Genomic DNA, 19,742 nt, shown 5'->3' with positions numbered 1-19,742 from the left:
CACCTACTCCTTGGGGCCTCCCTCCCCTGCTCTGCCTCATCCCGGGCCTCCTCCCCCAACAACCAGGGACCCATCCACATCTCCCTCCCTGACTCTACATCTCTGGAATTCTCTTCTTCCACTTGCACACAGATCCTTTCCACTTCTGCAAGTTATCACACTGGCAGTCTCCAAAGGAAAAGAAACGCAATGTCTCTTAGCTGTGAGTTGAGGAATTTTTATCTTCCTGACCCAAGTTTCCCCGACTGGGCCTGACTCACTCTGCAGGAGCCAGTCCACCCCCAGCCTGAGCCTCCTGGGTGCGGGGGCCCAGGCTGCACTGCAGTATCACACACACAGCGTGTGCAGAGCCCGCACAAGGACCCAGATGTCGGCCCGGCTGCACATCTTAAACAGCAGCAAGCAGGCTGCTGCCATTCAGAGCCTTTCCTGGAAGAATTTTAAGGGCAGCAGAATGTCCTCAGGAACCATTTGAATGTTATTAATGAAAGGAATGTTTATGGCTCTGTAACTGACTTGTCCTTTACTAATCCTCTCCCCAGATATCTTTTATCAGAGAGGCACACAGTTCATTTCTGCGACACGTCAATATCGACACACTCATCTGAAACCTTAAGTACAGTGGCATGCTTCCCAAGAGAATTATCAACCTGGCCACAGATATGGTCCCAGTCGAATGCCAGCTACTGAAAACAGAAGGCTCTTCTGATTAAACACAATTAGAGACAGTTGCCTTCTCCTGTTTAATCTCATTGCAAACACTACCTGCTCTATCATTGTGAGAACATTTCCATCAATGTTATGGATTTCCTTTTAGCTTAAGAACCTATTTTTCTGAGTCAATTTTATGTCTCTGAGTATTTTTACAGTAAACGGAGACCCAAATAAAGAAAAAACTTCTTTTAAAGACCATAATTGACTGTTAATCTATCCATCTATGAAGCACTTTTAAGAAATTACTGGATTTTAATTTCCCCAACTTGCAGTGTCTCCTAAGCCTAAACACACCAAGAAAGCACTGAGAACATTTATATTTTCTGCAGATAAGTTGACACTTAGATTAAATACTTGTCACAGACTGTAAGGCTATCAGAAAGGAATTCCTAGGTATTCAGTTCTGACTGTACAGGGATCATGGAAACGGAAGACAGTTGCCTAATTTGGATTTTGCTGAAATGGTTTAACTCTGGAGATAAAAATTAGTTCATCTCTGGAGATAAATATTCCCATTAACAAGCCTGTCAATCTTTAAAAAAAAAAAACATACAAATCAGAGTTGCAATGGGTTGCTATATAATGGACACATATTTGTTGCTGTCTTTAAACTACTGGGAACCTTCTAGGGTCAGTAACAGATAATCTGAAGTAATCTGATATAAATTACTTTTGGCCATGTAATACAGCAAAGACCAGAGAACTAAAAGGAAGGAAATCTTCCTGCTTGCACCCAAACTACTCCACCAAAGCCACAAGAAAGTTCATCTCCTTTTTCTATAGCATCTGACTAGTGAGCACTGGGCATGTGGGCCAGGGTATAGGAATAGTTAAGGCAGCCTAGCATTTTCCACTGGAAGAAAAAATAATGATAAAGTAATTTTAATAAAAACAGGTTTGTCTAAACTCATCTAAAAATTACTACAACTGCTTTCACTTTTGCACATCACTCTACAGTGGCGCGTAAGTTCTTAGATCTAAAAGGGATCTTCAAGATCTTTTAGGGCATCTTGATTTGATTGAAAAAACATTGAAAAGCTCAAGCTTGGAAGGGACTGGCTCAGGTTCCCCGTAATTTGTGACAGATCCATGACTGAGGCAGAGGTCTTCCAACTCCCAGGGCAGCACTCTTTCCACTACATCCCCCTTTCCTTGCTGGAATCCTGCTGTTTCTTACACAACAGACAGGCAGAACCCCAAGTCTGCAAGGCAAACTACCTAGGTTCCAAGAACTTATTGGTAAGTTAGTTACTTGAAATTAAAAAGAAATTTCCCTATGAAAGCAGCGTTGCCTGTGCTGGATGAGTTCCCAGGCTAGTCCACAAAAGCGAATTTAGAAGCTATGAGAAGCAGAAGCAAGTAATCCTCGAGCCTTCTGAGATGCCTTAAGTCCTCAAATACCTCTAATTGAGGTTCCAGTGCCAGGCAAGCAATGACTCACAAGCCAGTCACTGTCAAACTGTGAGGGCAAAGTAGGTAAGTACAAAGGCTTTGAAATGAGACCAGCCTGAGTTCAAGTTCAGGTTCACCCAACCTTAGCAGAGAGATATAGGCTTTATTTTCTCAGTAAGAATCTAATGGAAAAAGAGGAGAATGGGATGAGGAAACCCTTTTACTCTTCATGTATGTGCCTGCCACACTGGCGGGTTAGAAATCCAAATAGCCCTTCTCCCTCCAGGAACAAGCAAAGAGAGAGGATGGTGAAAAGATTATGGGCCCCAGAGGAAGGAGAGAAGCCTTGCTTGGAAGCAACGAATGGTGCCAGTGGAAAAGGACATGGGCAGCCGGCCCCAGAGCCGGGGACAGAAGCAGAGGACCATCTGAGGACTTGGAGAAAGACACCTCCCAAGCCTGCCCTCCTTTACTCTACAGGGAGGCCCCTGCCACCAGCCCTTCCGTCCCCAGCCTGTGCACCTCCCAAAGGTCTCAGCCCCATCTTCACTTCCAGTGACTCTCCTCTGCTGTGACCGAGGGGGCCCCAGCTGCACCTCAGCCTCTGGGGAGACTTGACTCTCCCTGGTTAGCAGGAGAGGGGGTGGAGCAAGGGCGAGTAGGGAATTTAACAATCGTCCTCCCACGTCAGGCACTGGACAGGCACCTCTTTATTCACTTCCCACAACAACCCTGACACAGGTCTTCATGTCCTGATCCGACAAGTTAGACATTGATGTTCAGAGAGGTTTAGTGACTTGCCCAAGATCACACAGCAAGCAAAGGGGAATGAGGCTCAAATCTACAACTGTGTGGCCATATGGGACATGTGCCACTGCCCCCAGCTGGCCCTCTGAACGCTCGTTCCCATGCACCGCTGCACACAACTTAGGCGCTACTGCTCTGACCATCCACCTTGTGTGTTGCACAGGCCACTGGGCCTATTCAGGAAATGGCTCGTGGCAAGGCCTCCTGGGAAAGCGACCTCCAGGCTAGCATATAACACAATGATTACATTAATGTCTCACATGTGCATAATGATGTGTGGTTTACAAAACCCCTGCTCAAAAGTAGTACTGGATTATAATTCAACATATAAAATAAATCTCCGCAAGTCTATACTGATATAAATAAAAGACCAACTAAATCAAGGGGAAGAGTAGACAAATAGATGGAGCGTACCTCCCCACCCCCTGAGTTGGGGCTACATGTAGTGACTTTCTTCCAAAGAGGCCAGTTTGAAAAGGGGAGAAAGAGTAACCTCACAGTGGAGAAACCTGACAAACACTACCTCGGCCAGGTGATCAGAGATACATGTAGATATAATAACGCAGTTCCAAAACAGGTCAAGTTCCGTAGAGACTGATTTTTTTTTTAACGTTAGAAAGTACTAAAATATTTTTGAAGATTATGGGGAAAAAAAGGAGGCGAGAAGGACCCATGAAAACCAGTTTGGCCAAGTCATCCATATGGTTCAATGGAGCCATCTGGGGATTTCATGCGGAGGAAGTTTGATTTTCCACCAAACCAGGACAAAGGAATGTGTTTTGTTAAAAGGCTTGAGGACGGTCCCACCTCCCCTCACGGCAGCAAAAGATCAACAGGCCAATGGAGGCAGGAAGGAGGCCCTCAGCAGAGGCGAGCACTAGTTTAATTCAGAGACACCCCAGCCTTGATTCTGCTGTTCCATCTTCTCTGCAGCAACACTTGGTGTGCGGATATCATCATAAAAGTGACGAGGGGTAGGTGGGTGACTGGAAGCTGCATGCCACCAAAAAATACATTTTTAAAACTGTTCAGTCCTCTTTTATTTCAGTCCTCACGTAATTATAAAGGAGCAACGGGGTGAAACAGCCACCTGAGAGGCAACCAGAAGGGCTCCCAAGACCACCCTCCTCACCTCCATTGCTAAACCTAATTACTAAGTCTGCATGCCCATCTTTCTTTCTCAGTCCACCAACCAAAGAGTCATTCCTGTGAGTTTGTAAATTTCCTTGGAACCTCCAAATACCCCCAGAGAGAATTCTGTCATTTGATCACGCACGCCACATGCACAATTGCTTTAATCCCCTCCTGCAGATGGAGCGCCCTTTGACACAGTGTGTGGGAAGAGGTGTATCAAAGGAGGTGGAGGCGGCCATCCACTCCTCTTGTTTCTCCCTTCCTCTTTTTTAGGATTTTCAAGTGTTCTCCTCCTTCTTGGGCCTTTAGTAAGCTCAGGACTTTCTATGTTAGCTGAATATTAAGTTAAGATGTTAATAAAATAACTCGTGATCGACTATGAGGCTGTAATTTGTCTCCTCAGACCTTTGCTTACTACATGGCCTATGATTAAGCAGAAACAAAATTATTTTATTATTTCCAGGCTGTGATGTCCTCAGCTAAGTTAACTGTACTAGGCTCTGGAGATCTTTCTAAAAGAAATCAAGAAAAAGCAGGAACTAGCACTATTCACAGTAGCCAAGACATGGAAACAACCTAAATGTCCATCAACAGATGAATGGATAAAGAAGATGTGGTATATACATACAATGGAACAGTACTGAGCCAAGAAAAAGAATGAAATAATGCCATCTGCAGCAACATGGATGCAACTAGAGATAATCATACTAAGTGAAATAAGTCAGAAAGAGAAAGACAAATACCATATGATATCACTTATATGTGGAATCTAAAATATAACATAGAGAACAGACTTGTGGTTGCCAAGGGAGTGGCATGGGGGAGGGATAGACTGGGAATTTGGGGTTAATAGATGCAAACTATTACATATAGAGTGGATGGACAAAAAAGTCCTACTGTATAGCACAGGGAACTATATTCCATATCCTGGGATAAACCATAATGGAAAAGAATATAAAAAAGGATGCATATATATGTATAACTGAGTCACTTTGCTGTACAGCAGAAATTAACACAACATTGTAAATCAACTATACTTCAATTAAAAAAAAATTTACTCAGAAATCTCCCCCAGGGACTTCCCTGGTGGCACAGTGGTTAAGAATCCACCTGCCAATGCAGGGGACACGGGTTCAATCCCTGGTCAGGGAAGATCCCACATGCCGCGGAGCAACTAAGTCCGTGCACTGCAACTAGTGAAGCCTGTGCACTCTAGGGCCTGCGAGCCACAACTGCTGAGTCCGTGTGCCACAACTACTGAAGCCCGTGCACCTAGAGCCCATGCTCCACAACAAGAGAAGCCACTGCAATGAGAAGCCCGCACACCGCAACGAAGAGTAGACCCCGATTGCCACAACTAGAGAAAGCCCACGCACAGCAACGAAGACCCAACGCTGCCAAAAATGAATAAAATTACAAAAAAAAAAAGAAAGAAATCTCCCCTGCCCTGCCAAAAAAAAAAGGCAGGAACTGATTCAGAGAAAAAACAGTTCAAGAGTAAACACATCACTTTCCACCTGCTGCAGCAGCTGCTGTGGTTTTCTTTATTCTCATCCTATCATACAAGACTGTCAACCTCTATGGAATCAGTTTCAGCTCTACCAACTTTACCAATAAAGGCAAATTACAAAAGCTGTCTCTTTCTTTTTCTTTTTGAATACTCTGCCTTTTTACTGCTGGATTCAGACACCATTAGTATTTGAAGTTAAGCCAAAATTCTTGCAAAAACCGGATGTTCTATACAGAAGCTTATGCTTAATACAGAGCTTTCTACCGCATCTGAAGATGCTCTTCCCAGCGGACAATCCACAATGCTGAGGGCTACAACTTTCACCAGGAGGTCCACATGATGACCCATCACACGAGGACCCAGACCAAGATGAGTAACTGCCACAGCTGTGCCCAGCATGACACTGCATTCATTAAAAAAAAAAAAAAAAAAAAAAAATGAAGTCCAACATCAAATGAATCCTCAACGGATTTGTAAGTCCATAGTGAAATCTCTTGAACAGGCATCAACACACAGCCAAACATCCTCAAGGTTTTCTTCACCTGTCTCTCTCACACAAGTCACGTGCATCTTGGCAGCTGTTCCCTTAAAACCTCTCTCCTCCCAAAACATTCTGACCCCTTGTCTCACCTCCCACTTCCCCACAGGCTGGATATAACCTGTAGCTCCATGCCCCATCTAACCTCTCTCATAGAGGTTTTCTAATTCTTCTCTTTTCTGTGCCTTGGAAGCAAAAACGCAGGTGCTAAAAAGGGAAACACGAGAGCCTTTAAAAGAAGATCCCCTTACCGGAGAATATTTACACACCAGTGTCTTCCTTCTCACACTCATATTCCTCGGCACTAAATGGCTGTGACAGGTCACCACATGACACAGGGAGGGTGGTGGTCACAGTTTCGTGGCCCTGCTTCCCATGGACAGGCAAGAGCCGGGGTGTGTACAAAGCCCGGGCTTCAAGCAGGCCTCTCTCAGGAAGTGTCGTGCAGCCCAGAGAGCTCGACGCAGGAAGGCGGTAGAAGTGGGTCGCTCTCTGACCCCATCACTGACACTGACACTGTCACCCCTGGGGGGCCCACGTGCTGGAAACCCCTCCCTATCCCTTCCAGCCACCCCTAAGGAACCCTGAGAGCCTCGATAAGCAGTTTGAAAACTATAGGCTGGATGATGGCTACGGCTTTCTCCTCCTATTCCATCCTTACCTGTGACCTAAGAACGCACATTTGTTTTTACAAGAAATGACCATCTCTTTTCAAAATACCTTCTAATGCATTACAATCAACTACCCTTTCTCCCCTCTCTCAAGAAAGAAAACCATCAGGATATCCAACCTACGACCTCCTGAGCTGGTGCAGCTGATAAAGTCTGCACCTGAGCCCCAGTCCTCAGGGCAGCCTTCCGCATGTATCGGAAAACTAAATACTTCCAGTCACCGTCAGAAGTTGATGCATCACAGACCATCAAAGGTCACACAGAGATGGAAAATCATGCACAGCTAAAGGATCTGTTTGAGGCCCATAGTTAATGCTAACTGCACCAGGAGCCCAGGAGCCAGACTCACTTTTCACTGTTCACTGCTCCGGACAAAAGGCGTTCAACAGGACAGAGCCCCATCAACTCCACGGGGAGCCTGGAAAACATCGGAAAAGTACAGGCCCTGGGGGGTGGCAGATCCAAATGCCAGTGCATATCCCAGACGCACGAGCACTTGGCAGCATTTACATGCAGAGCTTCTGCACTGGGGCGCAGCACCCAGGAGCCACTCTTGTCTGGCAGGTGGCTCCAGCTGTTAACACACCCCAAGGAGAGAGACTGGGAGGGGAGGGGAGGGCAGAACCAAACCACGGACGGAAAGGGATGAGTATGATCCCCTCCTGAAGGCCGCAGCCCCGTCTGTTTCTACATTTGCCCCAAATGGTAGCGGAAGCCAGGATCAAAGTGTGCACAGTATTCACGGAAACGTTCACTCCAATACCTGCTGACGCATCTCAGAGCCTGAGGAAGGCAGTACTCATAGCATGGTTTATATTTTTATTTTTTTAAATTCCTTGGCTCTTTCTGTATTAAATACATTTTCCTGTGATCCCTAGACAATTGTTATAAAAGACTGAAGTTTAACAAATATTGCCAGCACCTGTCCAAATGAAAAACAAATCTCCCTTAATAAAATTTTACTTATAAGTTTCCCCCTAAAAGAATTATGATAGATACATTATCACTATATAGATACGATAAAGCAAAACAAAAGATCCACAGTGAAACCCTGAGGATTCTTCCCCCTTCTCATTCTCCCCACTCCACGCCAAGATACCTCCCTAACAATTTTTGTTCTCAAATCCAAATGATCCTTGACAGCAGGCTCTTCCTAGGGTCAAGGCTGATAAGGCTGGATGTAAACTAGCACCTTAGGTGGGTTCCATGCCTGAAGCAGGGAGAGAAGACTGTGGCAGAAACTCTACAGGGTGGAAGGTTCTGGAACAGTCACTTCAAGGCTTATACTGGGGAATCAATAAGAAACTGAAGTGACCTCCAGCTAAACCCAGCAGCTTGAACACATGCAGTCTGGTTTCAGAAATATTCCTGACACACCTGTGATGCTGTCATTCCCTCTCCAGTTTTCTTTGTCCTTGTGGGTCTAGGCCTTTGTTCCACAAAAAGTGGATCTCACATTAGAGGGTTTGAAGATCAAACAGAGATAAACGGGCATGTGTTCTGACTCTGCAGACTAGAGGAAGCCGAAGCCTAAGTGGGGCAGTAAGAAGTGGGGCAGTTCATAAATGTTCTTACTACAAAAATTTTAAAAATTAATCTGTAAACATTAAGATGCAGGAATAGCTACCTCTGGTTTTCTTTTGACTTTTCGAATTCTTTGGGCTTCTCTTCTTGACTCACACTGACAACGAACAACAAACCGTGAATGATTCCAAGCCTGACAGGCCTGCTGTGCAGGTGGACTCTTCCTTAATTCTTCAAGGAAAACTACTGTTAGATGCTGCAGCTCTGAAAGGGGACACAAGCACTGAGAAGGCTCATGAGATGCCTTTACGGTTAAAGTCTTAATGTTCTCCGCATTTGTGGCACAAAAAATGCCAGCAGGCCTCTCCTAATTCTCGTAAGTCCTGATGACACCGAGCTGCAATGACAGTTCACAAGGTGGCCGGTCACTCAGCGGGGCAAGTGGGATCCACACTCCCAGCCTGGCTCAAAGGAACTCGCAGGCAAGTGAGGCTGCTGACTGGGGAGGGGCTGAAGACACACTTACAGGGGCAAATCTGGGAGAATGAATCAAGGGCAGGAAAGTACGGATCTGGGAGAGCAGGGTGGTTTGAGACTGAAAGGGAGCTGACACCAAGGCCAGAGGTGGGCCAAGCAACTGTGGTGGCCTGAGAATGCAAATTTCCATCTGCCCCAGGCTCATTCATTCTGTACACGTGACATCTCTGACAAACAGGTCCTACATGCGGATGCAACGAACGGTTAGCGGTAACTGTGAGCACTCTGGCTCTCCTCCCCCCCTCCCCTTGACCCCCACTCCCACAGAGAATCTGCACTTTGCCTTGGAGAGGACTCAGATCCTGCCGGGTGGCTTTCTGAATATTGGTGTGCAGCCTCCAGGACATGGGGAGGAAAGGAAGGAGACAGAAGTCTAAGGAATGACCAGACTGGCTAAATTGATCTACTTTCTGCAGTACCAACGGGTGGAGGGGAAAGATGGAGACACCATGGTTGCCAGTGGGGAGGAAGGACAAGATTTTTGGCTTTTCCATCCAAGCAGTTTTGAGTTCTGATGCATACGGAGAGGAGAGAAAAGGGGACTTATAATCACTTTGAAGGAAGTCATGAACCAATTTTAGCCCTGTTGAAATGACTTTCAGCTGCCAGATCCTCTCTTTACCATGGTTCCACTCCAAGACAGGATCTGCTGAGTGCTGGCTTCCTGAGGTGACACACAACACTGGTTCACCAACTCTGCAATCTGTGACCTTGGCTGCATATTTTAACATTATGTATAAACTAGTTTCCTCTTTCCTGTACCCATCACATTTCAGTTCATGATGACCACTATAGGACCAAGAGATATGCATTAGATTAATTCGGGAAGTCATAACAAGGTTATACATACTTTGTTTTTCAAGTGATTTGGGTATTTTTCCCCCTCTGGGAATCACGAAAGAAATGAAAGTGGTTTGCTAAGAAAATTCATAATGTAAATGTGGGTATGTTTAGCTTGTAAAAAGGAACTAAATGGAAAGACTATTGTAGTAGGAACAAGTAAATGAATGAAAGTGGTAAGTTATTCTTCTGTTAAGACCCCAGAGACTGGAGCCAGGTGCAGCTTTTCTGGGGTCACTGCCCACTAAGTAGTTATTTCACGTACCCGAAGTTAATTAAATTTTTTAAAAAAATAAATGTGTATTTTCTAAATATTCTCTAAAACAGTGAATTTTCTTTAAAAAAAAAAAAAAAATTATGAATGATATTTGTCCAAACCCTCCCCTATTTTAACCACTTCACCTCAAAACACCATACATGATCTTAGCTGAGACCCATGAAGTTCTCAGTCTTCTCCATCCCTCCAGGAAGCCCCACTGGTTGCCTTCCTTCTCTCATTAATTCTCTCCTATATTTATCACTGGCTGCTCACCAAATGTGGATTTTTTTTCCTTTATCAAACTATAATAAAAACATGACTCCAAAAATTCTCCCAAACCAGAATATGGTCATTTTCATCATGATTATCACCATACAAAATCTTTAGTGTTTATTTATCTACCCTGGGTACCTATTCAATAATGAATCAATAATGAAATTGGACTTAGAAAGCAATTTTTCCCTAATTTGTTCTTTAAGCTACATGTTTCAAGAAAAACTTACTGAACAAACTATTATGTATATTAGAACACAAGGAAAGAAATGTCATTTTAAAATTCCAAGAATTCTAGCCAAGCATAAAATGTTAAAAGTTTTTTTAGGTTTCACATTTTGTTGCTATTTTAGAATGCATTTAATTATCTCCTATAGTAAAATTCTGTGGAACAAGTTGGGGATGAAGGGAGTAAAAAAGTGAGAAAAACAGTTAACACAGTGACGGAAGTTCTGGGGTTGAAAAGACTTGGGTTCCAATCCTACTTTCTGGCTCTGAGACAGTAGGCAGGTGCCTTAAGCTCTCAGAGTCTCCTCCCGATAACATCAGCCATAACCTGTAACATCAGGATAACAAGGGCATATACAGTATAAATGTAAAATGAACATGTAAACAAAATAAAGAATTAAATAGTACTAAAAAGTATTCAAGCTATATACTTAATATTTTGTGCCTTCCCTGTATGCTTTATCTTAATAAACACAATAAATATTTAAAATATATATACGTACCATTTCCTTTCAATTATCTAGCAGTCAAGCCCAGTGATAGAACTGCCTTTAAACACAGGAAATGTGGGCAGTTTCCAAGTGATTTGAGGGTCAGCATGTCCTTGCAATGCAACCTGAAATTCTACCATTAGGGATTAATTGCTTTGATTAAAACACTGTACTCTTCAAGAATATTTTAAATGCGAATACCCCCATGAGGCCTCAGAGGAAGGGAGTTCTTCCCATCACTCCCAGAAAATAGAGCACTGAGAAATGGTTGTCCTGAAAGGGCAAACTGGTGTGGGAAAGTCAGGAGAGAAGAGGGAGCCCTGGGTTGAGTACAGGAGAACAGACAAAGACTGCATGTTTGGTCACAGAGAGTGCAAGCAGGTAAGTGGGGATAAGACCCCAGAGGGGTCAGGAGCACAGCAAGGAAAGGCACCCAAATTTCCCAACTGCAAGACCAGCTATGGGCGGCCCTGAGGGACAGCCAGAGGTCACTCTGTCATGTACCCCATCCTGAGTCATCCCACACACTCTGCCTGGAGCGTGACTGCGCCCAGCAAGAGCCGGGGGAGGGACAGTGATTTAGGTCCTATCCCTGGCCTGGGCCTGGGTGGGCAGGAGGCTGTCTAACGAAAACACTCCCTTGTGTAGGGAGAGGCAGGGAAGCCAGGTCAGCCTGGCCCCAATGAGCCACGTGGGAAAAGGTAAGGTTCACCACTGTCCACCTTCAGGCCTCAACACGAGCCAGCCCAGGCAGACGCATGTTCACAAGGAAAGAGATGCTGGCAGGGCTCACCAGGGCTCTGCAGAAGATGGCTTGATTACGATGAAAATAGGTCTTCATTATTACAGTGTATGTGTGGCTCTGAAACAAATTAAAAATTCAATCCAAAGTTCTAATCAAATTATTGTCACATACCTGTTGTTTTGTACTATATGAGATGGCTCCTACCCCATCCTTTGTGCCCCAACACAGGAAATCTAGAGGGGACCCTGTGTCCTTTCTTCAACATCTGAGCAATTTCAGGGAAATTCTTTTTGTCACATATATTTCACACTTGCTCTTTTAATTCAAAATAATAATGATAATTATTATTATTATTATTTTATTATATTATCATTATTTCTTATTATTTTAAGAAGCCTGGAGTGAAATGAAAATATTCTTTATGGCACCACCTAACACAGCTACTATCCTCCTTTTGCTGTATTTCCTTTCAGTTTTTACACATTTCTCTCTTCTTTGTTAGTTTTGAAAAAGAAATACATTCACATCGTATAAAAGTCAAAAGGCACAAAACCTCTCCCCTCTCCTATCCCCCCAGCTGCCTGATTCCCCTCCTCAAAGGCAGCCGAAGGAACAAGTTTCTTGTTCAGATATGCATTTAATGTGTTTCTAAATCAAGTCTGAAACTTGCTTTTATCGACCTTAACAACCCTGTTCCAGGTTGCTATGCAAAAAATGATGTTAATAACTGCGTGATTTTCCATCGTCGATAACGTTCTTACACTTAACCTGTTGTAATTAAACATTAAGGTTGCTCTCAGGTTTTCATTATAAATAATGCTGCAGTAGCCATCAGGGGACACTGGCTGGCTTTTGCCATACTGTGGACTTTTTCCTGAGGCTGGAGCTGTCCATCCCCCTCTCCATCTCCACCAATCATTTTGATAGTCGCACTGAAGGTAAAGAGAAGCACGTGGTCCACACCACATGAAGCTCTGGAGTCCATAGTCCACACCAGCCCTGCCGCCCTACTGGAAAAGACCAGCTCATGTGGAAAAAACTAAACCTATCAAATTGGGCGGGGTCAAGCTGATAACGCCCAGACACTGCATCACACACGACGGCCAAATCAAACACCGTGTCCCCAGACCGCCAAGCACAAAGGCATGTGTATGACAGCATCCTGAGAGATCCTCTGGACTGCTCCAACATGTGCTCATACCCCGGGATCCGCAGTGACACGGGTTAATCCACAGGGTTAACGTGCCCCATCCTGATCATCATTCTTACCCAAAGGTTTGGGAGATGAAGTATTATTACATTTATATTAATCATGATCCTTAGAAAGGGGAAGGCACAGTCTAAATGAGTTTCTAAAATAAAGCTAAGATAACAAGAAAAGATCTCAACAGCATTTTCGCAGAGGCAGGCAGTTTAGGCGCTGCTCCCAGGCCACCCTGAACTTCTGGTGTGAGGAGTGCTGCCCTAAGTGTAAACTACTTACTCTGACCTCCAGGTCCTTAAGACACTGAGGGCTTTGATAGAAATTCATCTCAAATCCAAAAGCAAAGGAGCTACCATGGGTGGTGTGTGGAAGGCCTTTTAGGTGATCAGGCAGGAACAGGGCAAGGACCCAGGGGCTTTCTGCCACGCTCTCCATCTCCCCAGCAAGGGAAGGACCCGGCAGGCTTTCTTCTCCACGCCTCCACCCCGTCAGCCGTTCTCTTACTCATTTGGATAAGCTTTCATTGAGGAAGCCTTAAGGCCAGGTACACAGTAGATTAACAGAGGAGTAAAACAGTTCACCTTTCAATAATTACTCTTGTGGAGGGAGACAGATATATTAACAACTATTAAGCACCAGTTCACACCAAGGAGGGGGGGAGCAACAGGAATGTGAAATGAGTTTGTGTATGAACTGGCCACGGCACACAGGCAGCTTTCCTTTAGGACCGACCTTGGACAGGATGTGAATTCATAACCTCCCCAACCGGGCGCCTACCTCAATTCTCTCTACTTACTTGCAAATCCCTACTGACTTACAAAGCCTTTCCATTCAAAAGGGTTCAATCTGGGACGTGTGGATTAAAGTGAGACGAAACTTGCCAATGAGGAATTATCCCCTGACCTCCCCGGGGGAGCAGTCTCCAATGCTGATGAGACAGCGTGCTGGAAAAGGAAAATGCCCACAGACGTTGATGCTGCTGAATAGGAGAAATCAATACGTAGGTCTAAAGCTGTTAAAAGACAGCCTGACTCTGTTGCTGGCTTCTAGTGTTGCTGGTGATTTCAGGCTTTTGCTAATGATGATCCATCATTCTGAAAACCCCCAGGGCCCTTCTGCACTGCAGGAAGACTAGGTCCCCAGAATTCTGGATCCCCAAGTGCCAGTCTTGGGTGACAACATCACATTTTTTTTTAATTAATTTATTTCTTATTTATTTATTTTTGGCTGCATTGGGTCTTCGTTGCTGCGCGTGGGCTTTCTCTAGTTGCGGTGAGCAGGGGCTACTCTTCGTTGCAGTGCGTGGGCCTCTCACCGTGGTGGCCTCTCCCTCTGCGGAGCACAGGCTCTAGGCGCACAGGTCTCAGCAGTTGTGGCACGCAGGCTCAGCAGTTGTGGCTCGCAGGCTCTAGAGTGCAGGCTCAGTAGTTGTGGCACATGGGCTTAGCTGCTTTGCAGCATGTGGGATCTTCCCGGACCAGGGATCGAACCCATGTCCCCTGCATTGGCAGGCAGATTCTCAACCACTGCGCCACCAGGGAAGTCCAACATCACATTTTGAAGTCTGGTTTTCAAACACTTTGCTTACCCCACATGGATCAGTCCTGGATTTGCAGCAGAATTAACTGTTGACGATTCTTCAGCAATTCTAAACCCTTTAAAATACCTGTTGTCCTAGCAATGTGTTCCAGTCCTTGAAGCCTCACCCAGTACAGGAGCCAGGGCATCAGTTCATCAGCAGAAGCCTGGAGGAAGGCTTCACTGCTTTGAATGCAACAAAAAGCACTGGAGAACCCTGGAAGAGGGTCAAGAACTCTTCATTAATTGACTTAGAAGAAATGTGTGACTTCATTTTCAACCTGACTTGTATTAAGATCCAGGAGACTACAATCATGATTGCTGTGGCTAACCAGATCAAGCCTCAGTGGTACTGTCTGGAAACGCCCATTATTCCTGGAACCCGCCAGCAGGGCATCCTCAACCAGAAAGAGGAAACCCGAGATGAGGCAGAGGCCCAAACCTTCATAATCACACCCTTAGCCAGGCTGTCAAATACTGAAGTAAAACAAAGATTATTTTTATAGAGATTTTAAACAGTCTCACTGTCAGTCAGTGAAATAATTTAGAATCCCTCTTCTTACTGCAAATAAATTGGACAGGATTGGGAAGTGGAGAGGGGAAGTAACGTTCACTGTGTGACACTCCATTGATGATTTATTTATTCTTCAGACCAACCATATCAACCCTACCCGACGCCATGAAATGCACTTTCCATACATTAGTATTTATTATTCTAATTTTCCAGGGAAGTTAAATAAAATGCCTGCTTAGGAGTCATACCACTAAAACTCAAGGCGGGACTCAGATCCAGCAGTCTTTAACCCACCTCCCACCCCCACCTCATGCTCCTTCCCTAAAATAAAGGTCATTTCATTCACCACCATAAACAGCAGCCCATATGTCCCCCAGGTAGCCTGGAAAAGCATGGATTATCTAAATCCCAAGCTGGCCTCTACCCTCTTTCCACTGTACTGTCTTGTTGCCCTAGAAGACAGGATGAGGGAACAGGGCAATGGGTCAAGCTCCTACCCTCCAAGGGAACCACTTGTGCCCATCTCTACAACAAGTAAATGCCATCACAGCTGCCACCTTTGGCAAATACAGTTTGTTAATAAGCCTGTCCTATTCAAATTATCCTACCACAATCTTTCAAGGGGAATTTGGAAATATCCTAACTGTAGAGGTACTTTATCTTTTTTTTTTAATTAATTAATTTACTTATTTATTTATTTATGTATTTATTTATGGCTGCGTTGGGTCTTCATTGCTGCGCACGGGCTTTCTCTTGTTGCAGCAAGCGGGGGCTGCTCTTTTGTTGTGGTACATGGGTTTCTCATTGCAGTGGCTTCTCTTGTTGTGGAGCAGGGGCTCTAGGTGCGCGGGCTTCAGTAGTTGTGGTGCACGCGCTTAGTTGCTCCATGGCATGTGGGATCTTCCCGGACCAGGGCTCGAACCCGTGTCCCCTACACTGGCAGGTGGATTCTTAACCACTGCATCACCAGGGAAGTCCCAAGGCACTTTATCTTTTGACTTATCTTTTATTTCTAGGGATTTACCCTGACAATACACCTCCCACAACGTGAAAATACACATGCATGAGGCTATTTATTGCAGCATTGTTCATAATTGCAACACACTGAAAACAAGCCAAATGCCTACACATCAGAGCATTGTTGAATAAACTATGGTACATCCACACAATGGAATACAACACAGCTGCAAAAAAGAATTGAGGAAGATCTCTATGAACTGATATGAAGTGACTTGCAGGACATTCTGTTAAGCAAAAACCGCAACATGCAAAAGAGTATCTATAGCATACTACCTGTCACGTAAGAAAGAGGAGATAAAATATTCATGTATCTTCTCATTTGTGCAACGAGGAATACAGTACGAGAAACAAGAAACTAAGGAGATGGGTTATCTACAGGGGGTGGGTGGGAACAAGGTGGAAAGAAGAGGGAAATGGGAAATTGAGAGGAGGATAAGGAGGAAGTAACACTTCTCTGAGCAAGCCTTTTTGAACTGTTTTGATTTTTAAAATCTTGCTTATGTTTCTGACATATTCAAAAATAAACAACTAAAATCAACCAGGATATGACGGGAACCCAAAATGGAGTATAAAAAGAAACAAATGAATCTAACTGTACTACAAATGAATAATATAACAACACTGAAGGGGGTGGGGAAAGAAAGGGAGTAACTTTGGAAAATAGTTACTTTCTTGACTAGATACTAGAGTATAAATCTTTAGTCTTATAGTAAGTTTTTTCCACAGCTGCATGGGTTAACAATTTGGAAACTATTGTACTTTATTCTGTATTCATTCTAAGGTTGAGTAAATAAGTAAACATATTGTGACTTAAAGGAGCCAGGTGTCTCTTTGTTGCAGAAAAGAGTTACAAATAATAAAAGGGGGGACGACTAAAATAAGCCCCGTGCAGGTAGTTTAGAATCAGTCATATCAGTAGAAATTCAAAGATTTTTGATAGACAGATACATAGATACATAGTCAGATAGAGGGAAGTGTGTGTGTATATATACTTTTTCTACCTATGTGCTCTGAGAAGGTATAAAACTCATGACACCCCAGTGCAAATGAGTACGTCTAGCCTCTAAAATCTTGGTTTCTAAGCACCATTCTCCACTAAAGGAAACAGAGCTCCTTAGAGAAATGACTGCTTCCAGGACTGGGCAGGGCAAGTACAAAACGAGCATAAACATCTTGAGATACCATAAATGAAAAAGTCCAAAAAAATATGATGTGGGACTATCTAAAGAACACAGGAATCAACTTGAAAGATCTCCTGATGGTCAAATCTGGAACAATTTGAGCAACAAAATAAATGATGATAGTAATGGAATAAAACAAATATCCCTGAGTCCATACTGATGTTAACAAGTAAATGAATAAATAAATACAGAAGGGAAGCTGTTTCTTACAGTAGAATTCCAATGCACAAATGCATATGGGATGATAGAAACAGAAAATTACCATTTGGCAAGCATCATAGTAATGATCATCACAGGCAAGAATTATCAAGGGATTTCAAAGTATCATGAGAAGCAAGATATTTATGTAATCTCAAAGCACTTCCTGACAAGATGTTTACTAATTGCAAAGGGGGAAACAGTAACTTTTTAGTGGAGAAAGCTTACAGACAGCACCCTACCCAAGTGACCAAAGTTACCATCAGCAGCAATGAAACCTATCAGTATCACGCACCTCCTCACATGATTAACTGAGACGGACACAACCTTTCTGTGGTATTTTTTCAAAAATGCGTAACTTAAATTCAGTCATGAGGAAGCATCAAACAAACCCATTTTGAGGGACAGTCTACAAAATAACTGGCCAGTGCTCTTCAGAAGTGTCAAGGTTGTGAAAGAAAGAGACTGAGGAATGGCCACAAACCAGAAGATACTAAGGAGACATGACAACTAAAATGAAATGTGTGATCCTAAATTGGATGCCAAATTAGACGCTGGAACTGTAAAAAAGGCAACAGTGGGACAACTGACAAAATTTGAACAGGGCATCTTAGAAGAGTTAATAGTATCGTAGCAATATTAATTTCCTGGTTTTTATGTCTGTACTATGGTTTGTCAGATGATAGTATCTGGGGAAGCTGGGGGAAGCACAGACAAAAAGTCTGTGTAGCTATGTATTATTTTTGTAATTTGGGGAGTGGGGAGGAGGTCTGCAATTATTTCAGATGAAAAGTTAAAATATAAATGTAAATGTAAAAAACAAAATTTTCCATCAAATTCTCATTTCTTGGGAAGTTGCCTTTTTCCTATGCAACCACATAAGGTGAGACAAGGAAACAGACGGAATGAAAAATAAGCAGATCCGTGTACGAAGTCCACATGCCAATGTAAGAAAGTCACGTGATAAAAAAACCCCAGTAGAGGAAATCCATTTATAAAGACCTGGGGAATAGAATTCACTACTTTTGAGCTATATGTGGAAATACATTTGTGTGTATGATAAACATAATATCACGAATACACCTTCAAAGAAAAGAAAAGAAAAAAAACTGTTGGCCTCCGCAGACTACTTTCTGCTCGAAAAATGCCACATACTCAGAGGACTGTTTGAACCACAATCATGCAAACATATTACATGAAACAGCACAAAGAGGAAGGGAGCTGGGCGGGGAATGGGATCAGGAAGGGGGTGTTTCAAGAACACATGAGACGTCCAGTGTCTGGAAGTTTCTGAGTATTCCAGTTGCTGGCAATGACATTTCTAAATTGTGAAAAATAATGACATTAACACACCATGACTCACAGAGGAAACACTCTGTAATCAGTAATTTATTATTCTATTCCTCAGCTTTACTCACTGACTTTCACGAACCGAAGTGAAAAATCCTCACTTAGCGGAACCTAACTTGGCCTTTCTGATGGGGAAGGGACACTTTATTTCCCAACATGCAATGTGTCACTGTTAGTTAATCAAGGTCCCTTCTAGAGCTACCAAACAAATTCAGTGAGTCCACAACTCTATGAGTAGGTACATTTTGTTCCACAGGCAGGCACTTCATCTAAAATGTGTTGGAGAGAGGCCACTTGACTGTGCTGTCTATAACTAAGGCACATAAAGCCAACTGCACAGCCCAGCTGTTTGAGTCATGCTTCCCCTGTAATGTGTGGTTCTCCAATGTAACATCTCTACAATGACCTTAGAAATCAAAATAAAAGAGCCACCACCAAACACAAAGCCTAGAAGGATCCTGCCAGCCAGGGCTCCACCCACTACATCAGCCATCAGACATCCAGCCTGCAGCATAGCTGTCAGACATGTATTGAAGCCTTCTGGACCCCAATTCAGGCCTCCCTGTCTCCAGGTGGACTTTCTTTAGACCCCAGCCTCAGTCTGGTCCTCTTCCTCTATGTCTCCAAAGAACCCTGTGCTTCCACACTTGCTGGAACTTCAAACAATGAAGTATAATTGGCCATTTTCCTTCCCTCTCTCCCAGCTGGATTTCAGCTACCTGAAGGCAGGGTCCACGCACACCCTTCAGTACATCCCCAGCGTCTGACACAATGCTTGGCCCATACAGGCACCTGACACATGCTGGCAGGCAGGTGGCACCTGTGTAAGGCACGCCTGATGTGCATGCAGTCCAGCCACACAGCACGTGGTTATTCACGTAACTTACTTCACGGACCCCTGCAAGCCAGCCGTGTTCTAGCTGGTGAGAACACTGGGATGACAAAGATGGAGGAGGGGCCAGCCTCTGGAATTGAGAATCGAGTGGAGGAGACTGACTTTAAACACACAGCCATGCAAATAATTATGTAATTAC

At 43.9% G+C, this 19,742-nt stretch overlaps 1 protein-coding gene across 4 annotated transcripts in view; it reads right to left on the bottom strand.

The window, feature by feature from the left end:
- FHOD3 (formin homology 2 domain containing 3) overlaps positions 1-19,742 on the bottom strand; it is a 491,850-nt gene that overhangs the window by 325,376 nt on the left and 146,732 nt on the right. The gene's annotated exons all lie outside the window — the stretch shown is intronic.

Source organism: Eschrichtius robustus, chromosome 14 (assembly GCF_028021215.1).
Source record: "Eschrichtius robustus isolate mEscRob2 chromosome 14, mEscRob2.pri, whole genome shotgun sequence".
NCBI classification, from domain to species: Eukaryota; Metazoa; Chordata; class Mammalia; order Artiodactyla; family Eschrichtiidae; genus Eschrichtius; species Eschrichtius robustus.
This window is presented reverse-complemented; position numbering and strand designations above follow the sequence as displayed.